This window comes from Lemur catta, chromosome 25, assembly GCF_020740605.2.
Source record: "Lemur catta isolate mLemCat1 chromosome 25, mLemCat1.pri, whole genome shotgun sequence".
NCBI classification, from domain to species: Eukaryota; Metazoa; Chordata; class Mammalia; order Primates; family Lemuridae; genus Lemur; species Lemur catta.
The window spans coordinates 6,251,738-6,273,132 of NC_059152.1; the positions used below are offsets into that span (position 1 = coordinate 6,251,738).

The 21,395-nt window shown below is 40.9% G+C and overlaps 1 protein-coding gene across 1 annotated transcript in view; it reads left to right on the forward strand.

The window, feature by feature from the left end:
- The first annotated feature begins 371 nt into the window (after window positions 1-371).
- GREM2 (gremlin 2, DAN family BMP antagonist) overlaps window positions 372-21,395 on the forward strand; it is an 85,792-nt gene continuing 64,768 nt past the window's right edge. The window contains exon 1 of the mRNA XM_045536972.1: window positions 372-505. The gene's annotated coding sequence lies outside the window, so the exon portion shown is untranslated. The remainder of the gene's footprint in view (window positions 506-21,395) is intronic.

Consider the following 21,395-nt stretch of genomic DNA (forward strand, 5'->3'; position numbering starts at 1 on the left):
TTTCTCTACATCAACAAGACGGTTTGGATTGGAAGTCTGCTAAAAACAATGTTAAGAGCTGACCACAAGGTTGTAAATCCACCGACTGGGAGGAGGAAAAGAGAAACACTGCAAGCGACTCAAGTGTGTGTGGCTGCGACGTTTGCGGGTTAGATGAGAAACAAGCGCGGAGTGAAAGGGAGAAGGAGGAGGAGGGGGGTGGCTGGTGCGATTTGTTTGGTGTTCGGAGCCAATAGAAATCCCAGACGGTGATAATATCCCCGTGCAAGGCCGGGAGCAGCCAGAGCTCAGACCCGGGGCTCCGTGCGCATCTGCAGCCGGCCCTGCGGATGGGCGGCTGCGGGACCCCGGCTGCGGGCGAGCTGGCGGCGACAGCGGCGGGAGAGCAAACTTAGACCGTGCCCCGGACTGCGGGACTCGGAGCAAAGCCAGCGAGAGGGAGAGAGAAAGCGACAAGGGACCCGAGGAGGAGGAGGAGGCGGCGGTTTCCACCGTGTCACTGCAGGTACGCAGCTTGTCACCACCCATCCGGCACAGACGCGGTTTGCTTTCTGATTTCCACCTTCCCCCAATGCACTGACACGGTTTGCTCCGCGGGGGGTCGGGATAGGAAGCCCCGGGGGGAATGTCTTGCCCGATTCACCTCCGATAATTACAGCTGATAGCCTGTGTTTTGCAGCCACAAGGTTTATTCACCTATTGAATTGTGCGTGGGCGTAGAACGAGGACCTTCAAACTTGACCGTGATCTCTCTTTCTCTCTCTTTCTCAATATCGATACCTGCACGTTGTCATGCAACCTATAAACACCCCTTGGTAATCTCCATTGTAATTATGACCTACGACGAGCCCAGTATCATGTAATGGTTAGACAGCAGTCTCTGAACATTGCCCACCTGCCTGTTGGGGTAATATCCTTCCTTAGAGGAAGAGGATCCACAGTGGACTTGGGCATGGTTTTGATTTTTACAGCATAGGGCCAAAGTGGATTAACCTCATGAGTGAAATATCACCGGATCGCTATGCTGTGGTTGAAGCAGAAAAGAGCAAAGGCAGATAGATATTTTAAAATGTGATTGCCCATGATCCTTCTTGCGTACCTGATTTATTTCCACATTGTCTTAAGAGTTTTAAAATGCATTTGTATTGTGCACCGCAGGCAGGATGAGTTCCAGGATCTCACGTATTACTACATTGAAAAGTCACGAATTGGAACCGTATAGTAAATACGATACTCGCAAGTAAACAGCAAGTTTGGGTTTGATTTTATTTGACCTTACGATGGGTCGATTTCTGCCTATCTTTCTTTTCCTTTCTTTATTCCTTTTATTTGGAGGTGCAGGTTTTGTTTTAAAAAATCTATTTCCCTGGGATTTTTATCATGTTTGATTTGGAATTTTGAACATGGTTATTTAACTTTTACCCCCTGTTGACTACCTGTGATTACATTCACATGGCTTAACTGGGTTCGGTCTTTCTCCAGAAAAGCCAGAGGGGACTGCAGGAAGGCGTAGTTAAAAGATTGGTCTTGATTTGGGCAATCCTCAAGTACTGGGGTTCAAGTGCCCTGAACCCCTATAAAAAGCACATATACACATTGGGGGGACAGCAGTTGAGCAGGAGAACAGCACTGCAGCAGATGCAGGAATAATCAAATATGTCCCCTTAAGTCTAAATAGCACTCTTCTCAGTGGATTTCTAGTAGATTATAAGCAAACCATCCACTGATAATTCACAATCAACTCACCATTCAGTAGTGCCTGGTCTTCAGGGTAGTCCTTGTCCCGAAACATGGGCCTGACCAAGGAAGATAAGGCAGTTATAAGAAAGATATTTATTGTATATATCACAATGGAGAATTTATATTGACCTGTTTTTTTTTTTTTCATCAGATGAACATGCTCTTTTCTGTCATTAAGGGAAATGCATGCTTAGCTCTACCATGGAGTCACGAAAACTACACATTTTTGCCCATTGATCTGAATGATTTAACAGGGTATTTCTGAAATTGTGTCTAAGGGTAGACATGTCAAGTGAATATTATATTTAGGAGAGAGCATTTTGATTTTATAGATGAATATTTTTCTCCTTTTACATCACAAAGGAAACGGGTCATAAAGAATTTACCCATTCAAATAAATACAAATTAATCGCTCCAATTAAATTCTATTAGTAGTCAAAGGTGTGGCTCTGCATGATTATGAGCATTTGTCAATCTTCTGTAAATATAATAGCTGCAATAAATTGGGACCCATTTCCCTCTCACCATTCAAACTCTAAAGCAATGTTGGACATGTTGGTAGCAAGTGAGAGAGTATGTAAGATTAAATTTATTCACTTTGTATAGACTAGGAGACACTGGTGGCTTGTCAAATATACATATAAATAATGCTTTGGTTATTCATTGTTTTATGCTACCATTCTTCACTGAGAGGTAATCAAATGTTCACTCTCTACGCATCTTAGCAGAGCCAGCCAGAGCTTTAGATACCCGCAAGTTATAAGTTTGGTAAAGTTTAAACAAGAGACATGCCTTTAAAGCTCTTTAAAGTAAACACCTCTTCCTTAGCCCTCTTCTTCTAATGCAAAGGAATGGTATCAGACTCTGAGTTCTTATTGATAGGGAGAGGATTGGCTTGCCTGGGTCAAGGACAAACATTGACACACTGTCGAGGCACAAGCACACAACAGATTAGGCCAGGCACACTTTTATTCTAGTGTTGCTACAGCAATTGCACCACATTGTAGGCACATTCTCACTGTCAGGGTCCTTTAAGTATTTAGGAGAAAAATAATGAATTATTTCAACCAGGGAAAACATGCCCAGTCTTGGGTTTAAGACAAGTCACATGAGGGACTAGCAAACAAAACCAATTGTTTTGCAGGGGAAGGTGTGCGATTATAAATGTCACCTGCGTTGCCATCTACTTCTTTGATTAGCTGTTTCTCTTCCTACCACATTGTCCTTTTGTTTCTGTAAATTATACATGCTGGCCTAATAATGTGTAGAATTCATTGTGATCACACATAAGACTAAAATACGGTCCTCAGACCCAACATTGACCAATGACTTCCGCAGATTTCACGTTGCCATCACTTCTGGTTGGGAGGATGTCTTTGAACGGAGAGCAGGTGGACAGGCCCCAGCCTGCGGTGGAGCACTGATTTGCAGAACAGGGTCCTAGTGCCACATGGAAGTTCAGAGGCTGGGGAGCGAGAGGGTAGACACAACAGGGCTATGACATGAGATGGTATAAAGATTGACGTCCTTAAAGATAAATCCAGGTGCCAAAGGAATGAATTTATGTCCTCAAATTAACTTCAAGTGTAAACTTCTGAGGAGACATCCCGAATATTTTCAACAAACGCTCGTGTGTTCATAGGTACATCACACACAGGTGTGGGATTTCAAATATATAGAATTGATGTCCGGTAACACTCCTGTGCACTTAGGCCAGGAGAGGGCAGCATGCAAACTCTAAAATGTGATGCCTTCTCTTGACCCTGAGGAAGACTCTTCCAAATGGCAAAAAAAAAAAAAAAAAAAGTCCCTTCAACCTTTCGTACCCTCCTCTCTTTGGAAAGCAGAGTCTAGAGTCTTAATTAAAGATACTCCATCCAGAAGGATTTATTTCTATTTTTGCTTCCAGAGTTGATGCTGCCTCACAAAACTGGAAAAGTAGCAGCATATTAAACAGTGAACTCAGTTTCGCTGTCTTTTAATTAACTTCACTCTTTGAACCTATTCAAACAATCTACACGTTTACTCTGTCGGGATATAGGTGAGAGAAAGGGCAACAGAATACAAGGAAAAGAGGCAAAGAGAGAATGAGGTTCCTTGAGTCGGTTATCCAGGGGAAATATTTATGAGCTGCTTTGTCAGTAGATCCAGCCTGTTTTTTAAGCATGTCTCAAAGACAAGTTCAGGGCCACAAGGATCCATTTCGTACACTGATAATCAATAGTATCTCCAGAATTCTAGCAAATTTGGTTTCAAAACAGATACTTAGTGGTATCCAGAGTCTAAGACTTGCTAAAAAAAATAAGAATTAGGCATCTTCCTCTTCAAGGCTCAGAGATGGTTAACCCAAGCCCATGCTAACCCTAGTCCAGCCTTCTTAACACTCATGGCTAATGGGCTGTGGTTACTCCTAAGAGAGGAGAAGGTGAAAGGATGTTGGGCTGGGGATGGATGTGTTGAGGTGAGAGACACCAAGATATCTGTGTCAAGAAAGAATGATTCTGAGGTTTTAGGGGGCGGTGGATTTTAAGAGGCTCAGGAGGCTGCCCACCGCGGGCTCAGCTCGTGTGCATGAGTGAGACCTTGAAAGCTCTGATCTCGACTTCTCGCTGGTGCTGCTGAACTCGGCTGGGAGGTGTGCTCAAAGCAAAGGGTTTTTTCAAGGACAAAGTTAGGATTCCTTGGTGTCTGGGAAGAAAAGAAAAAGGGAGGTCACTGTGTGTCTCCCCCATTTTCAGCCAGATTAGCTTCTACTGCACTCCTATCTACTGTCTAGAACTATGCCGCGCTCCCATGCTGGGAAAGCTTGGATGAATGTGACAGATTCATCCAGGGTCACCATGGAACCAAACACAATGCCATGGTAGTGGGCTATTAACAAATGAGAGAAAGAGGTCCTAAAGTCTAAGACCAAGAGACTCCACTGCTATTTTGTAGGGTTTTTTTTTTTTTGGTGTTGTTGTTTTTGTTTGTTTGTTTGTTTGTTTGTTTTAGAGACAGGGTCTCACTCTGTCACCCAGGCTAGAGTGCAGTGGCATTGTCATCATAGCTCACTGTAGCCTCAAATTCCTGGACTCAAGTGATCCTCTTGCCTTAGCCTCCCTAGGAGCTACGACTACAGGCACACACCATCACACCTGGCTAAGGTTTTAATTTTTTTTGTACAGTTAGGGTCTCACAATGTTGCCCAGGCTGGTCTTAAACTCCTGGCCTCAAGCAATCCTCCTGCCTCAGCCTCCAAAAGTGCTGGGATTACAGGTGCAAGCTACCATGCCTGGCCTATTTTGTAGTTTTTAACGTAACACTTCCCAGATCTTTTCAGATAGAGAAACTCTAGTTTCCCTCTTCCTTTTCTAGATTACTTTCCAATTAAAAAAAAAAAAAAAAAAAAAAGTCTAGGCCGGGCCCGGTGGCTCACGCCTGTAATCCTAGCACTCTGGGAGGCTGAAGCGGGAGGATCGCTTGAGCCCAGAAGTTTGAGGTTGCTGTGAGCTAGGCTGACACCACGGCACTCACTGTAGCCCGGGCAACAGAGTGAGACTCTGTCTCAAAAATAAAATAAAATAAAATAAAATAAAATAAAATAAAATAAAATAAAATAAAATAAAGTCTAATGACTGAAGGGAAAATCTCTTTGAAGGTACTTACCTGATTGAGCTGTAAAATAGGGTCATATTACGGTATTCCAACAGATATTGGGGAGTATGTTTCATTAGGAAACCATGTCTGAGTTATGAATGCAAGGGATTTAGAAACAAAGGAAATATATGATTTATAGAAAAGTTCTCTTGATGGAGAGTTTTTAAAGGACATGAGGCCAAGAACACAAATATTCCCAAACATAACTTTCGTGTTATGGATTAGTAGCAGTTCCAAGCTAAAAGTCTCCTCTCGTGTAATTTATTTAAACAGTGAGAGAAGGAGAAAGAGCACACTAAGCAGGGGAACACTTGACGAGCTCATATGAAATGCTAAGTTGACTTTGTCTAGTACAAATATTGTCTGCATTGAAAATATTATTCAACCTGGCTCTACAGCTGGGACTTTAAAGGCTGGAAGGAAGCTAATCTTATCACCTATGAAAAATTCACTGGCTACCTCTGCTTTGATGCAGTTTATAACACGCACCCTGGATAATACATTATATTTTCTAATTATAGTAGCAGCATTTTGGAGAAAATTGATAGGTGTGTGACATTGTACTTATAGTTAATAAAAGTCCAGCTGCGCTGTAATGAGATTTCCCTATCAATTGCCTTTTCTAAGAATCTAAATTTCATCAAATTTTTAAGCGACCTTGAATTTTCCCTCATTAATCATTTTAAAAATTAAGATTCCTCTAACATTTGTTGAATGCATGGCATGTGTCAGATTATAGTAGACACATTCACATATATTATTTAATTCAATCTTCACCATAACCCTGGGAGTTTATCTTCAGCAAGTTTTATTGATTATGAGAATTGGTTAGCACCATAACATTTGATAGGTAAGAATATAGCCCATCATTGAGTCAATTATACAGGCATGCATTCAAATTCCACACATATATTTTGAGCCTATTCTTTGTATTGTAACAATAATAGTAACAAAAAAATATTATGGTTGTTTTTACTAGTATAGTCCTTTACAATATATTTGCACATACATTCTTGCATTTAATTCCTGTATAAGCCACTTACTCACATATGCAAAAACAATGACAACAAACATTTTTCTATAACACTAGCCCATCACTAAATGGTTGAAATTATATATATGATTTCAGTCTTGACTGGCTGAATATTGATTGATTTGGGCTCTTATCCATAAGAGTGTATTTGATCAGATGTTTATAATCTACCTGGTAGACTAGAAACAGATGAAAAATATTCACCCTCAAGCCTAACCACTGGAGAGCAAATTAGATCTGTGTCAATTTTAACCCCTCTGCTGAGGGCTTGCTCAGTGTCTGGGTGGCCCCATACTCTGGCCTACAGAGACCACCCTTTATTGTTACTTTTGAACATTTTAAAATGATACAAGAATGTGTAGTTTCAGACGTATATATTCAAGACTTCAACCTGACAAATAATATGGAAAATACGCTTAAGGTATCTCACTTCTATGCACTCAGAGAATATAAACTTTGGAGGAGGCAGACAAGAAACATCAATTTGTTTCAGAGGTTCAAAAACTTTAAACACCACACATCTATCACAGGCTAAACAAATAATAAACTCCGGCCTTTGGTCCTGGGAGTTTTTTTTCCTTCATATTTCCTTGTGTTATTTATCCCTTGTGTTACGGGTCCCCAACTGTTCAAAATGATCACTTCAGTGAGAAAAATCAAACTGTCATTAAAAATCAATTAATTCTCCTTAAGGAAACAACTTACTGCTTAGACTTTATAATATTAGATCAACCATTCTGACAAATCTTTTTCCCCAAGTGAAAGAAAACTTCCTCATTATTAGAGAGGATGCCAAGGTGTTCCTGTGTGTTTATCCTTCCTGCCCCTGGGATTATGCGGGATGGTCATGACAATTTGGAATGCACACTGACTTTCTGGGCTCATTGCTGTTAGTTTGGAAATTAACAAATTCTTGCTTATGCAAAGGCAAGTGATAAGCTTACAGAAAATTCTGTCATTTCTGGATTAGAAGATTTAATTTAGAAGAAACAGGAGAGTTTAAGAGAATTAATTTACTCTGTGGTTTTTAGAAGGCAGATTTTAAAAAATCTCTATAATAAGAGTTCTTTACTTTGGGAGTCTTTGAGAATTCAGGGGAATCTGTGAACTTGCATGGGAAAAAAATTGCATCTTGATTTCCACTAACCTGTAACTGAAATGTCACATTTCCTTTAGTTATGAATGTGAGTAACAAACCACAGTAGTAGTAACAGAACCGTGGCTTTCTCACCAATAGAAATTAAAGCTATTTTCCTATCACATTATAGTTGATATAGATGTCTCAAGATATCACTTACATTCATAACTACTTCAAAATCATGGAAGTTAGATACCTGCTTCTAGATTTTATTATTTAGTACATTATAAAGAAGACCATATAATTGTATATCATACTTCTGTCATATATATATACACCACATATACATGTAGATAGCTTATATATAAATAGTTTCCTTTGTAATATTATATACTTTATGGATTTAAAAATATTATTCTGGCCAGGCACAGTGGCTCATGCATGTAATCCCAGCCCTTTGGGAGGTTGAGGCAGGAGAATTGCCTGAGGCCAGGAGTTTGAGACCAGCCTAGGCAACATATCAAGTCCCTGTCTCTCCAAAAAATTTAAAAAAATTAACCCAGCATGGTTGTGTGCACCTGTAGTCCCAGCTACTTGGGAGGATGAGGCAGGAGGATCACTTGGGCCTGGAAATTGGAGGCTGTAGTGAGCTATGATCGTGCCACTGCATTCCAGCCTGGGTGACAGAGAGAGACCCCGTCTTGGGAAAAAAAAAGACAAATAAACAAAAAATAGGCTGGGTGCAGTGGCTCACACCTATAATCCTAGCACTTTGGGTGGCCGGGGCAGGAGGATTGCTTGAGCCTAGGAGTTTGCGACAAGCCTGGGCAACATCGTGAGACCCGTCTCTATTAAAAAAACAAAGACAAAAAAGCATTATTCTGAGAAGGAGTCATTAGTCTTCATCAGACTTAATGGGGGTCCATGAGGAACAAAATGGAAAAGTCTCTGCTCACTAGGGCAGTACATCGGGCTTAATGGAGACTTTCCTAACACGAGATGTTGTCCCTAATGGAACAGGTCAGCATGTGAGTGAAGCTGGTGCTAGAGGGGGGGATGGGTGGCATGCAATCGAGAGGAGTCGTGCATCACATACGGAGCTGGACCAGGGTGCTACCACCCAACACCAAAGCTCTGTATGCTCAAGACAAAGAGAAGAAATACATCTCTTTCCTCTCCTTGCATTTGCTCTAGCTTGAGCCAAATGACTTCCGCCAAGAAAGAAGTGTCCCTGAGGGCAAAGCTCATGCCCCATACCTTTGTATTTGGAACTGGATGGTCTCAAACATCAGTAATTACTTATTGGATGGGTGAGTCGGATGGCTCAAGGCCACAGTTAATGACCAGGGATGGCTGGTACCCTGGAGAGGCAGAGCCTATGGGCATGGGGTTCCTATTCATAGCGCCATGCTGCACTGGAATTCTCCTTTCAGGCTCTTTTCTCCTCTGCTGTGCTGTGAGCTCTTTAAGGAATGATTATTTTCATCTTTATGTCTCTGGTGTGTTACATGGTACCTGAATCATGATGCTTAATGTTTGGCAAATGAATGAATGAATGCCCCGATAGAGGTCACTATTGTTACAGCACCACTAGCCCCATTTTTTTAAAAAAATAAAGAAAGAAAGAAGGAAAGAAAAAAATGAGAAAGAATACTTCTGACTTTACTCAGTTTAAGTATCATTGTGGGATGGGGCCATAATTTTAAATTCTGGGCCACCAAGTACCCAAATAAAAACCTCAGAAAATAATCCTGTTAATGGCAAGACAAGCGACCTCTCTCCTGTTCAACTTAATGGAAGTGTTGACAGCAAATAGCTTTTAGGATTGCTGGGGCCTTGGCAGGCTCTGAAAATTTCTAGGGAGGTGAAATGTTTTATTTGGGACCTAAGCTGAGCAGGAGTGAACTTCTCCTTATTAGAGGATGCCAAGGTATTCCTGCAAACGCCTCCTTCATTCTCCTATGGTGGTGGAACTTCTTTGGGAAGGCATTTCTTTTGCTGAAAGAGAGAGTGGGGAAAGGGGGCAAGGGAGGATTTATTGAGCACTTACTATACGCTCTGGGTATTTTAACACACAGTATCTCGTTAAGTTTTCACAACACCTTCTTGGGGTAAGTGCTATTGTTCACATTTTACTGACAAAGAACTGAGGCTCTCTGAGGTCCAGTAAATTTCCTAACTTCACTCAGCCATTAAGTGGCTAAATACACATTCACACTGAGGATTTAAAAACTCCAAATAACATTCATTGCCTTTTAGCTGCAAAACTCCAAAGCACTGCCTTTTCCCTGAATAGCTTTGGTTTTCTCCCTTCACATTGGCTTAGGTTTTATACTGGAAACACAGAGATAATTTAGGCCGGTAGGTTGTGTCGGGTGGGTAGTTAGACTCAGACTAGTTTGAATGCACTACTGGTTTGGAGCATGAATTTTGAAGTCAGATAAACCTGGCTCCGTTTGTATATGTGTGGAGCTATCACTTAACTATCAGCAAGCCTCATCTAAAATTGTATAGGGCTGTTTTAAGAATTACATGAGATAATGCTTTTAGCTCAGGCATAAAACTCAATTATTATTATTATTGTTATTATTGCTGTTGTTATTTTGCAGGCTTTTGGTATCAGTGGATTGGGGTTGGGAAGCAAATGTCTTCAGAATGATATCTGGGAAGGTTTGCTAGAAGAACAGTTCATTACTGTGAATACTTTGCAACGGAGGCTTCAAATCCCATTTTGTGAACTGAGATAAATAAATTAAAACGTTTGGGTCTTAATTTTATCTTTGAAATGGAAATAATAATGATTTGGGGGGGAAGAGCTAATCAAACACGTTTCACGGGACCATTGATTCATTCAACATGTGTTTATGGAGCCAGAGCTAGGAGTGGCGGACCACTGGATGGGTCATGTTTTCCAAGAAGCTTATTGCTCATGGGAAAGGCAAGACATGCATGTCAACAATAAGGTACAAACTGGATAGAACTGGTAAAGACGTGGACAAACAGGTGCCCTGGGTCCTGGAGTAGTAAAATGTTACTTCCAAGGAAAGCTTCCTGGGTTCTCCCGTAAGGTCTGGGCAAAGGACACAGTGTGGCACTTTCCACGACCTCCTTTGCTCCTTCTCCCCCCAAGACACATGTTACGTGCTTGATGTCTTCTGTCTCACAGAGTTTTAGAAGTATAAAGAAGTAATACACTTAATCTCCTTATTTTATGGATAAGGAAGTGACAACCCAAAATGTTGCCAGTGTTTAAAGATTGCACGTGTTTGTTGTCAAAATAGCACTAGAACCCAGGTTTCCTAATTCCCTATCTTGCTACTGCACCACGCTCCCTTTCAAGCCTCCATCATTAGGCTGAACCTAAATCAACAGTACGTGAAGTGTCGCAAGACAGATTTCCCAAAGGTCTAAGGTGCAGCCTGCAAGATATGTGCCAAAGTTGGGGCAAAATCATTTTGCTTTGGGGACAATAGAAAGATTGCATATAAATGCAGCAAAGTTCGTTGTTGTTGTTGTGGTTGTAATTGTTTAGTTGGTATCATTTTTCCTACTGCTCACTGCAATACTAAATCAACCCAGAGCCTGGACTCCCCAAGGCTGAGGTTCACTGAAATAGTCCCAACCATTTCTAGCAGCCCAGCAATGCCTGCAGCTCCTGTAACAGATAAAGTACCAGCTATCGCCTTTGACTACCCTTCCCAGGTTTTCAAGGGCTGTGGTGCATTTTGGCTTATTGAAGTGATAGCAATGACTCTTCCTCCCTTCTGTTTGTGCCAAGAGATTGGTATGGAGTTGGGATGGATCTTCTCTGTGATATGTGTGCTCAGGTTTTTCCCCTTTTGCAAGCTAGTGTCTTCTCTAGTCCAAATGCTTCATTTAGACTGGTTTATTTGGTCATGCTTAGAATTCCTTTACCCAACAAATGCAGCCTCTGGACAGGATTCAGGGACAGAAATGAGTCTGTGTCTATCTGGAACTTTTTTCCTTCTGTTTGTCAGAGGAAAGTCACTCCCCAGAAGAAGACATCCTAATCATCTTTAGCCAGACCATGTTAGCATAGCGCTGCTTCTGCTCACCCATTCCCCTTTTATAACGGGAATCATACATGCACACAACCGGACATCTACTTGGGACTGACTCTCCAACAGATAATAATAGTAGACACATCCCTCACTTGCTCTCTGTTGGATGAATGAGTGGATGGATGGATGGATGGATGGATGGATGGATAAGGTGCAGTAGTCCTTACCCATGGTGTCCCCTGAGGTCTATGAGACTCAGCAGCCAGATGGACTGTTCACTGGGGCAAGAATTATCCCTTGGAGAGACAAGGAAACATTTGACCCCAGAAGAGAAAACCGCAGGAAGCACGGTATAGATCAAGCAGAGTATGTCCAAGGCAGAAAAGCCATATTCCATGGCCACCATGTTTATACTTGCCATGCTACTCCACTTGAGTTCACATGACACTGACTTTGAGTAATTAGGCTACGGAAGATAAAACAACTAACTCCGAATTTGGAGCAAACCTTCTGAATGCTATTCTTGGGGTCGAATGAGACAGCACTGCTGATGACTGATGTCTGCATAGGCACCATATGGATTTGTATAAAGGGAAGAAAATAATCCTCAGTTGTAAAAATATCTTCGGTCTTCATACGGGTGATACGCACCCACATGTTTCTGTCAGGTGGTTTTGCTATAAACGATTATTCTTGGACTAATAGAAAAATTTCCTTTTATAGTGATTGTACATTTTCCCAGATTAGCAGTGTAGCATGCAAAATCCCACAACTTCAGAAACTCCAAAGATCAAAGGCAGAGAGGCCACTGGGGTCTTTAGACTCACCACACCCCAGAACAATAGTTTGGCTACTAAAAGTCCCTTTAATGACAACAAGAAAGTGTACTTTCTTAATGACCAAACTGCACTGTGAAAACTGATACGCATTCCTAATTCTTGCATTAGATATTCCCGTTGTTTCTTGATGGTAGTAAAGTTCAAATTGTCTCCATATGATTAAAACATTGGCCAACTGAGGTTTGGAGCAGTGAGTCACTATTAACTGCAGTGGTGTTGCACTGATTTTCTGTTTCAAATGGCAGCCAGAACTGTCAAATAAACCCAAAAATATTTATTAGAGGGACTTCTGAATATATAGAGTGTGGTTCTTGACACACTCAGTAATCTCACTGAAGGAAGGGAAAAGATTTTTTTTTTTTTTCCATCTGTGTAACCCCCTCGGTAGCTGACACAGAGTAGTTGCCTAGAAAATGTTTTTGGGGTGCATGAAAAAAAATGAGTAACTTAGAGCATGTGGATTTAAAGTAAGGATCTCTATTTAGATATGACAAAGTCACAGATAATGCCAACATATTGGCCGTCAGCTTAGAACTTTGGTCCTATTTTGTCAGCGTTCTGAGTTGTATATTCAACAAACACTGAGTTTCTACAATGAACCAGGCATTGGGAATATAAAAAATAATAATATCTAGTCCCTGTCTTCCAGCAGCTCGCAAGCCACTAGAAGAAACAAACCTGCTAACAAATAACAGTAGTAAGAGTGACCTCTGAGCAAAGTGCGGTGGGAACAGGGCAGAAATGGACATTGGAACCACTGGTTTTGCTCTGCAAGGATTGTGAAGCACATATCGTACTAGAGACGGTGTGTCTGTTGTTCTCGGCAGTTGACAGCTTCTCACACACATCATCTTTCGGAGCAGTTTAGTTTTGTTGCTATTGTGACAGGACAGCACTTGTGCTATGCATTTTTCCCCCTACTTCCTTGACCGACAAGTGAATACAGACAGTTGTGGCATCTAAAATAGCCTGCTGGTTTGCCTGCTCCTGGCTCAGGTGTCCCCTGTGGCACTCCGCGCTCTGAAAGCTCTGGCTTCTGGCTTTTGCTGCACACCAGAGACGGTGGTCTCATTCCTGGCTTTTTCCTAAAGGATCGTAACCACAGTCATTAAAAAGGATTCTTGGAATCCAAACCAGTCACATTCAGGTGTAGTTCTTTGGAAAAATTGGATCTGAGGCACGGAAGGCGGTAGAGTAGTAAGACTCTCTGTTTCTGGTTTCGTATCTGGCGTTGGCTGAATCCGAGTTCATGAGAAAGAAGGGCAGAACAGGCCTGTAGTTTCCAGCCTTTATTTACTTGTGCACTGGCCAGAACGCAGGATGGAGAAAGTGACTACCAAAAGGTCAGATCCTTTGCTTTTTTCTTTTTTTTTTTTTCTCTTTCCCAAGTATGCACAAGGAGATAACCAAATGTTTGTTTTTCTATCAGAGCGTAAGTTTGGGGACATCTACGTGACTAGAGGCAAGTGAATGGAAATCCCATTTCATAAGAGAGGCTTTTCTGTTGGAGTTCCACCTAAGTCAATTTTGAAGATAACAGAAAAGCACCATTTTAACTACTAGATTCTTAAGTTTAAATATTTTTGATGCAAATATTTTCAAACAGTATTACTTATTTCTCCCGAATATCCAAAAGGCCACTGCTAAGATGGCATCTCATCGTGTCCACTGGCACAATAAAAAGAGTTATAAGACAGTCTCTTCTCACGTGAGCTGGGCTTCCAAATGAGTTGTGTCTTACAAGGTATGATTGCATTGCATTTCATTTTAGAAGTCATGGGATGTGTACATTAGTAACATTGCATTCGCCTTCCATGTGAAATTTAAGTTTAGAAGTAGTCTCAAATCAAACTTATCTGCCTTTACCTACTGACTCTTCGTTAAGTGTATTTTTGGTTTCAATGCCAAGATGGAGAGTCTCTGAGTTGTAGCCTCAGCCTTTAGAAGAATTCCTCTGGTTGTAGCCTGGAGTGGAGGCTCTCATCACAGACTTTTATATCCTTGGAACAAGGCTGTAAAATTTTATAGCCAATTGTAGAACCATGGTCTGAAAAACCTATTCAAACATTTCAAATATGAACTTCATCATACGGCAGAATTAGGAGCCATTTATTTTCTATCAAAAGCATCATAAACAGCTCCCTACCTCGTAGTAAATCAGGAAACCAGATTGCCAGGGAAGGTACTGGGCCTACGAGCTCGGCTGCTGGAGCTGTTTCAAAAACTGCTGGGTGCCTTTCAAAGGCCCCTTTCCCTTCAAAAAAACTCCCTTGCTTTTCAGCAAGTCATGACTTATGACCGGGTCTTGGGCAACTCAATCCGTGGCCATCTGTGAAAGACCAATCCATTTGCAAATCATGAGGAAAATGACCAAGCCCAGCACTTCGTCGAAATAATGGCCAGAAACTGTTGGAGGTGGGAGAAGTGGGGAAGAAGGAACAAATGTACCAAGAGGAAATTCCACTTGAATAACTAACATGAGTGAGTAAGGAATAGCAAAGATGTAAGATATTCTACATATGGACCGGTAAGTTCCAGCATCCTCTATGTCAATTTCTATCATCAGATACCGAATAACTTATTTAGGTGAATTTCTAAACAACGTAACATATTTCCAGTTTTCTAACAACGCTAATTCTATTTCATTCAATTCATTCATTCAACAAGCATTTATTGAGTCTCTTATATGTGTTAGTCACTTTGCCAAGTTCGGGAAATACCCCGGAGGATCGTAACTATATGATTCATGTCTTCGTGGAGCCGATTATAGTAGCAGAGAGTGGAAAATAAATAAGGAAATAATAAATAAGCTTGTTAGTTGCTATGTAGAAAAATACCTGGAGTGTTATTTTAGATTGGGTGGACAGGAAAATTCCCTTTGAGGAAATATCAGTTGAGAAGCCGGTTAAGAAGTCAGTCCTAAGAGGCCGGAGGAAGAACAAGCACAAAATCCTTGGACCAGGAAAGAGCGGGACCAGGTGTTTTCTAGGAACTTCTAGAAGACAAATGTGCTCAGAACTCAGTGTGCAAAATGTCAGGGGAACAATTCGAGGTTCCGCTCTCAAGGGCCAGACACTCTGGGGCCACAGCCAAGGTAAAGAGCCCTGATGTTATTCTACGTGAATGCTATTCTCTACTAAAACAATGACTGAGTAAAACACAATGAATAACATCTAACAATAAAAGAATTGTATCTTAAGATAAATGTTCTTAAAATGCAGATGTCATTATGACACGTTCCTGCTCATAGATCACCGTTCAGAGAAAATTAAAACTCCAGGGCTTCGAGGGGAGGGTCTTCTCCATCTAACTGTACCTCTCACTGCGTCCCGTGAGCCAGTCACCCCACTCCATTGAACATGTGTTGCATTTTTCCAGGCTCACGCTGCTCCTTTCTCCTCCTCCCCTGCTTCAACATCCGCCTGTGGGAATCCTGCCCATCCCTCCAGACTCAGCTTAAAGGCCACCTGTTCTAGCAAGCCTTCCCTGTTCCCTCTGCCAGAATTTATCTTTCCTTCCTCTGCCCTCCCAAAGGACTTTGCACCTCCCTTAGACTGCTTACCGCACTCTGCCTTGAACTACACCTATTTATGCACATCACTGTCCGCCATGAGTACCACCTGCCAAAGTTCAACTAGATGGCGATTATCAATCTATGAGCCCATAGAGTGCCTCGTAGAAACAATTCACCCTTAGGTGCTAAAGAAAGTGAAAGGCATGCTGGGAAAGGAACATAAAGGGATGAAAGGTGGAGTGTAGGATCAGGAATGAAGCATAGTTAGTAAACAATTATGCTTCAAAAATGCTTCAAAGACTCTCTGTTTCAAGGTTTAGGCTTCCTAAAATTAATTCAGGCAACATATTTGTCCCATGTCAAACTCACTTTTAAAATATTAGTGACATTTTGTAGAGCTACAATTATCTAATCAGGAAACATAGGTGCTGGGACCAGCTCTACTTCTAATTAGCTGCATGACCTTGCACAAAAAAATTTCTTAGACTCAAAGGCTCTATAGTTTGCCCATGTGAAAAACAAAGATGGCCTTAACTGTTCTGCTTCCCTGTGAATATCTCAAACATGATACTGATTTGAAGTAAGAAAAGTGTTACCATTTGATGCTGAGATGAATGCCCCACAATATCTCTGTAACAACAAACACAGGCCACAGCCTCAGAATCTCTGCTGTTGAAGTGACCGTAACAGGTGTCTGAGTTGGGATATAGCCCCAGAGGCAGACACTGACGCCAGGATTCAAGCACAAGTAATGTAGGGGTGTGTGCAGGGAACAAGGATGGGTGGTGAAAAATTGACCAGGGAAGGGAAGGTAGTCAATCAGGGGCACATTGTAAGCCAGCAGTTATAATACACAAGTGGCTCTTCATCCAGTGGGACAAACACTGAAAAACAGTGCAAAACACACACCTCACACCTGAGAATCTTCCATGCCAGGAGGTGAAAGAGCTGAGATGTTTATACTCCCTGTCAATCATTGGTTAAGGAGTGCCTCTGTAAGACATGAACCCCCAGGTACTTCCAGCTCCCTGTACATGCAGGCATGGTGGTGGGTCCACGAGGAACAGGAGTTTTCCATTGAAGAGGAAGGTGTCGACCCTTGAGAACCAGTGGAGGGCACTGAAGTTGTGAAGAGCTAGAAGGAATATGGTAGAACTCTGACAACTTCTGCTCCAACAGGCCTACATCTATGGCTGAAGATTAGACATTATTCTACCTGAGTGGTTCAAAATTAAGAACATATCTAGAATAGGTAGGGCATTCTTTCACAATAAAGAAAGAAAATTAAGCATTTTGTAGTCTATCTGCACTGATAAAGATGCCCTTCCTTATAATATTAATATATTTCAACCTAATCTAATAAATGCATAAATTATATTGTATCTACACAGTGTTACATAATGCAGCAAATAAGAATAATGTATTAAATCTTACTTACATGGAAAGATTATCATGAAAGTGAAAACATAAGTTATATATATTTTTTTTTTTTAAAAAAGCATGTGTATATCAATATGCCTAAAAGTCTGGAAGGAAATGTTTATATAGACAGTGTAAGCTTTAATGGGAGTTATCTTTGGATAGTAGGCTTCTCAGTGATTTTAATTTCCTGCTGGTCTATAGTTTGCCATTTTTCTCTATTTGGTCTGATTTACAACTTAACTTCAGAATAGGAAAAAATAATCAGACTTGAGAGTAGGATCAGTCAAATAAGGCTTCGAGAGTGTAAAGTCAATTTCATCCAGAAATATGCATAACATATACCATATATATTTCCAAGAATTCTGCACTGATTGCTTTGGTGACCAATGCAGACTAAGTCCTGTCCTCACTCTGTGGCAGTCTCTCATTTTTCCAGTTTAATTAGCTTTCAGTAGAAGAGTTAACTAGAACCACGGAAAGGCATCTTCAAACATGTCGTTTCCTTGCCAGAGGCATCTTAGGTACAGATTGTGTAAAGAACTGAAACCAACACTTTTGAACTTCATTCTTTGAGAGCCATCTCACTTAGGGTGAGATAAACGCTTTTTCAGCTCTCTTTGAAGGAAGCAACCAAGGTACAAGGGTGAAATCTGATTGCCCCCAGTTCTGCATTCTCTGTGTACAATCCCAGGTGCACTCGAAGTTTGGTTATTTGTCGTTTTATGTTGGGGTTGGGAGCCTGGTTCGTGTCTCCGGTCAGCTCTTCTCCCCCAAACTCCTTTCTCACACGCCAGCATCAGGCACAGGGTCTTTTCTCTGCTAATAACCTCAGCCCTGGACCAGTTTCTGCACTTGGAGAATTCACTAAACACCGAAGAGGCGTGAATCAGAGGCAGAACCGTTGCTTTAAGGTCACGCACAGAGAAGTGTCTCTAAAGATCTATTTGTTCTTCGCAGGGAAAGGAGTCAGCGTCCATTTCTGCTAAGTAGTGACCAGGAGAAAGTCAAATTAGATTAATTACCTGGAATAAAAATGGACTTGTACTTTTGCTAGTAATGGACTTCGAGTCCAGGGAGCTTTACAAGTATTAATAGCATACTAGGTCTTGGCAGATGATAGTCATTAGTGAGCAAGTAACTCTATCCTCCGGAGATGATTTCGCTTTGTCACTATGTAGTAATCTTCGTCTGAATGTTATGTTGAAGCAGAGAGAAATTTCCCTTAAAGTTGCTTGTGAAGCAGAACAGTTTTGAGAGTAAGTCGTAGAAAGGGCTTTTCTGCTCTAATTGTGTGTGGGTTTTGCTTGCTTTTTATTTTTTTAAATACGGATTCTGAATTAAATAGAGTAGGATTCTTTTAATTCTTTATTTTGGGGGCCTAGAAGGGAACGTTGTTCTGGGAAGGAGCTTGTTAGATGCAAATTCTTTTTAAATGTGCAAGCCACTGTACCCCTAGTCGTCTTAGCTCAATGTTCTTCAAACCCAGGACTGGCCTTATTCATGGGTCGATTAGGTTACCACGTTTCCATTGTGAACTTTTGCAGGGCCCTCCACTAGCTAAAAACTTTATTTTTTTAATCCCCAAACTATAGTCTCTGTTCAATATATCTCCCCTGGGAGAAATAAGGGTATTTAAATCTGATTCATGCCAGATTTTAACCCCTGGGCACAGCTGAGTTGCAGGTGACAATGACAGTCACAGGAGGGAAATGAAGGGCAACCCTCACGCTGCCCTACATGGGCAAGATCCTGAGAGTGTGTTCCTCCTGAAATTGTGTGTCCTGGGCTCCTCCCTCGTTTCATCCCCGTCCTGGCCCTGACATGTAAGTTATGCTTACAAATCATTTTTACCTACCTTGTCTAACTTGATTCTCGCTCCAAACTTAGGAAATTGGGCAAATACAATGACCCCTTCCCTTCTATTGATAAGGAACCTGAATTTTCAGAGAAAGGTCTTGCAGATGGACTGAGACCCAGAGATTCATTTTAACATCATCCTCTCTCTACCAAACTGTGCTCTTTTTTTCCCAAATGCAAGGGAAACCACAAAAATGAGAAGGGATGGAAAGAAAGGATGGTAGTACAATCGTCTTTCAGTAGGTATCCAAGGGAAATTATTTCCTGGACCCTGACGGATGACAGAATCCATGGATACTCAAGGCCCTTCTATAAAATGCATAATTATTTGCATATAACATACACACATCCTCCCTTTACTTTAAAGCACCTCTACATTACTTATAATACCTGATACAATGTAAATGCATTTATACAGAGCATATTTGGTCACCGGAGCAAAATCATAGAGGGCAATTCAAATCCTGCAAAAAAGGCATCGGCATCGGGTATATTTGGTGCCATTACATGAATGGAAAGCTGCTAGTAGCAAGGTTTGCTTATATAAGGAAATTGGCAATTTGTCATTAGCATTTGTCTCATCTTTATATTTTTCCTAAATAACGTTTACATTTTTATTGTGGTTAGATAATTGTGATGTCTACTCTGGCTGAACATATTCTCCTTATTTTATTTTATTTTATTTTGTTTTGTTTGTCCATTTTTTCTTCCATGAGACTAATGCCTACTATGCTGGATAAGCAACATTTTCTGCAATTAAAGATTATTTCCAAAGTGTCACATTCCAGAAACTGTACTTTCAAATGGTGATTCAATGTAATTATAGATTACAAGGCAATGTGCAGGTAGATACAGGAAATGATATTTTAAGGACTCACCCAGGCAAAACAAAATCCTAAAATCCCGTAAAGAAAGATTTGTCATCACCATCAAGATAAGAAGGTATGGTAAAGAGGAGAAAGAAAATACAAGAGGTTTTAGCAGCACAAACCTAAAATGCAAAAAAAAAAAATCAGCGATGGAATCCAGAAATAGTTTTCTGAGAAGTAAATTTTCCTAGATTTTATTTGTCCTTTGGCATTTAAAAGCTGTATGCTTTTTAAAAAATATTTGCTCCTTGGATCAAAGGAGAGAAAAATATATAACATTTTTTTTTTTTTATATAACATCTCACTCTGTTGCCTGGGCTGGAGTGCAGTGGTGTCATCATAGCTCACTGCAACCTCAAACTCCTGGGCTCAAGCGTTCCTCCCACCTCAGCCTCTTGAATATCTGGGGCTACAGGCGTGCATCACCATGTCTGGCTAAGTTTTTTTCTATTTATTTTGGAGAGGGGGTTCTCACAATGTTGCCCAGGCTGGTCTTGAACTCCTGGCCTCAAACGATCCTCCCATCTCAGCCTCCCAAAGTGCTGGGATTACAGCCAGGTGCAGTGGCTCATGCCTATAATCCTAGCACTCTGGGAGGCGAAGGCAGGAGGTCAGGAGTTCGAGACCAAAGTGCTGGGATAACAGGCATGAGCCACCATGCCCAGCCATGAATTTCTTAATAAAATTTTATTCTAATTAGAAAATAAGAATCCAATATTTTGAACTCATAATAACTTAATAACAGGGGTTCTCAAAGTGTGACTTCGTGAGCAGCATCATCAGCATCACCCGAGCACTTCTTAGAGTCACCTTTCGGCCTCTACCCCCGACATCCTTATAAGTCAATCTGAGGATGGAGCCCAGGAATCTGTGCTTTAAAGAGGCTTCAGGTGATTCTGAAATTTGAGAACCACTGTATTAAAAAATACAAGATCTGCAGGCTCTGAATAGAAACCTATTAAAGAGTTTACTAAATTATTAATGTCAATACTTTATTTTGGAGAACCACCACCAAAATCAAATTCCCTGTTCCTATTAATGTGTTCTGTGATCAACATCTCTTTGAATATAAAAGGCAGAAATATCATTAATACATTAAAAATTTGATGTTAGATCCGATATTCAGAAAACAGCTTTTTAGATGTATAAGTTGATAGGCATAGACAAGCTTAATTCCAAATGCACGGAAAGTTCAATTCATAAATAAAAGAACATGCCCTTCTAAAAAATTCTTCCTGGATGCTAAAGCAATGAAATTCAGAAAAATAATTTTTTAAATGAAAATTGCTTATTGAGTTTTATAAATTAATTTAACTACAAAGGCTGTTTGTTTTAAATATGGCTTTAATAACATTGTTATGAAGCTGTAAAACTCCATCTAA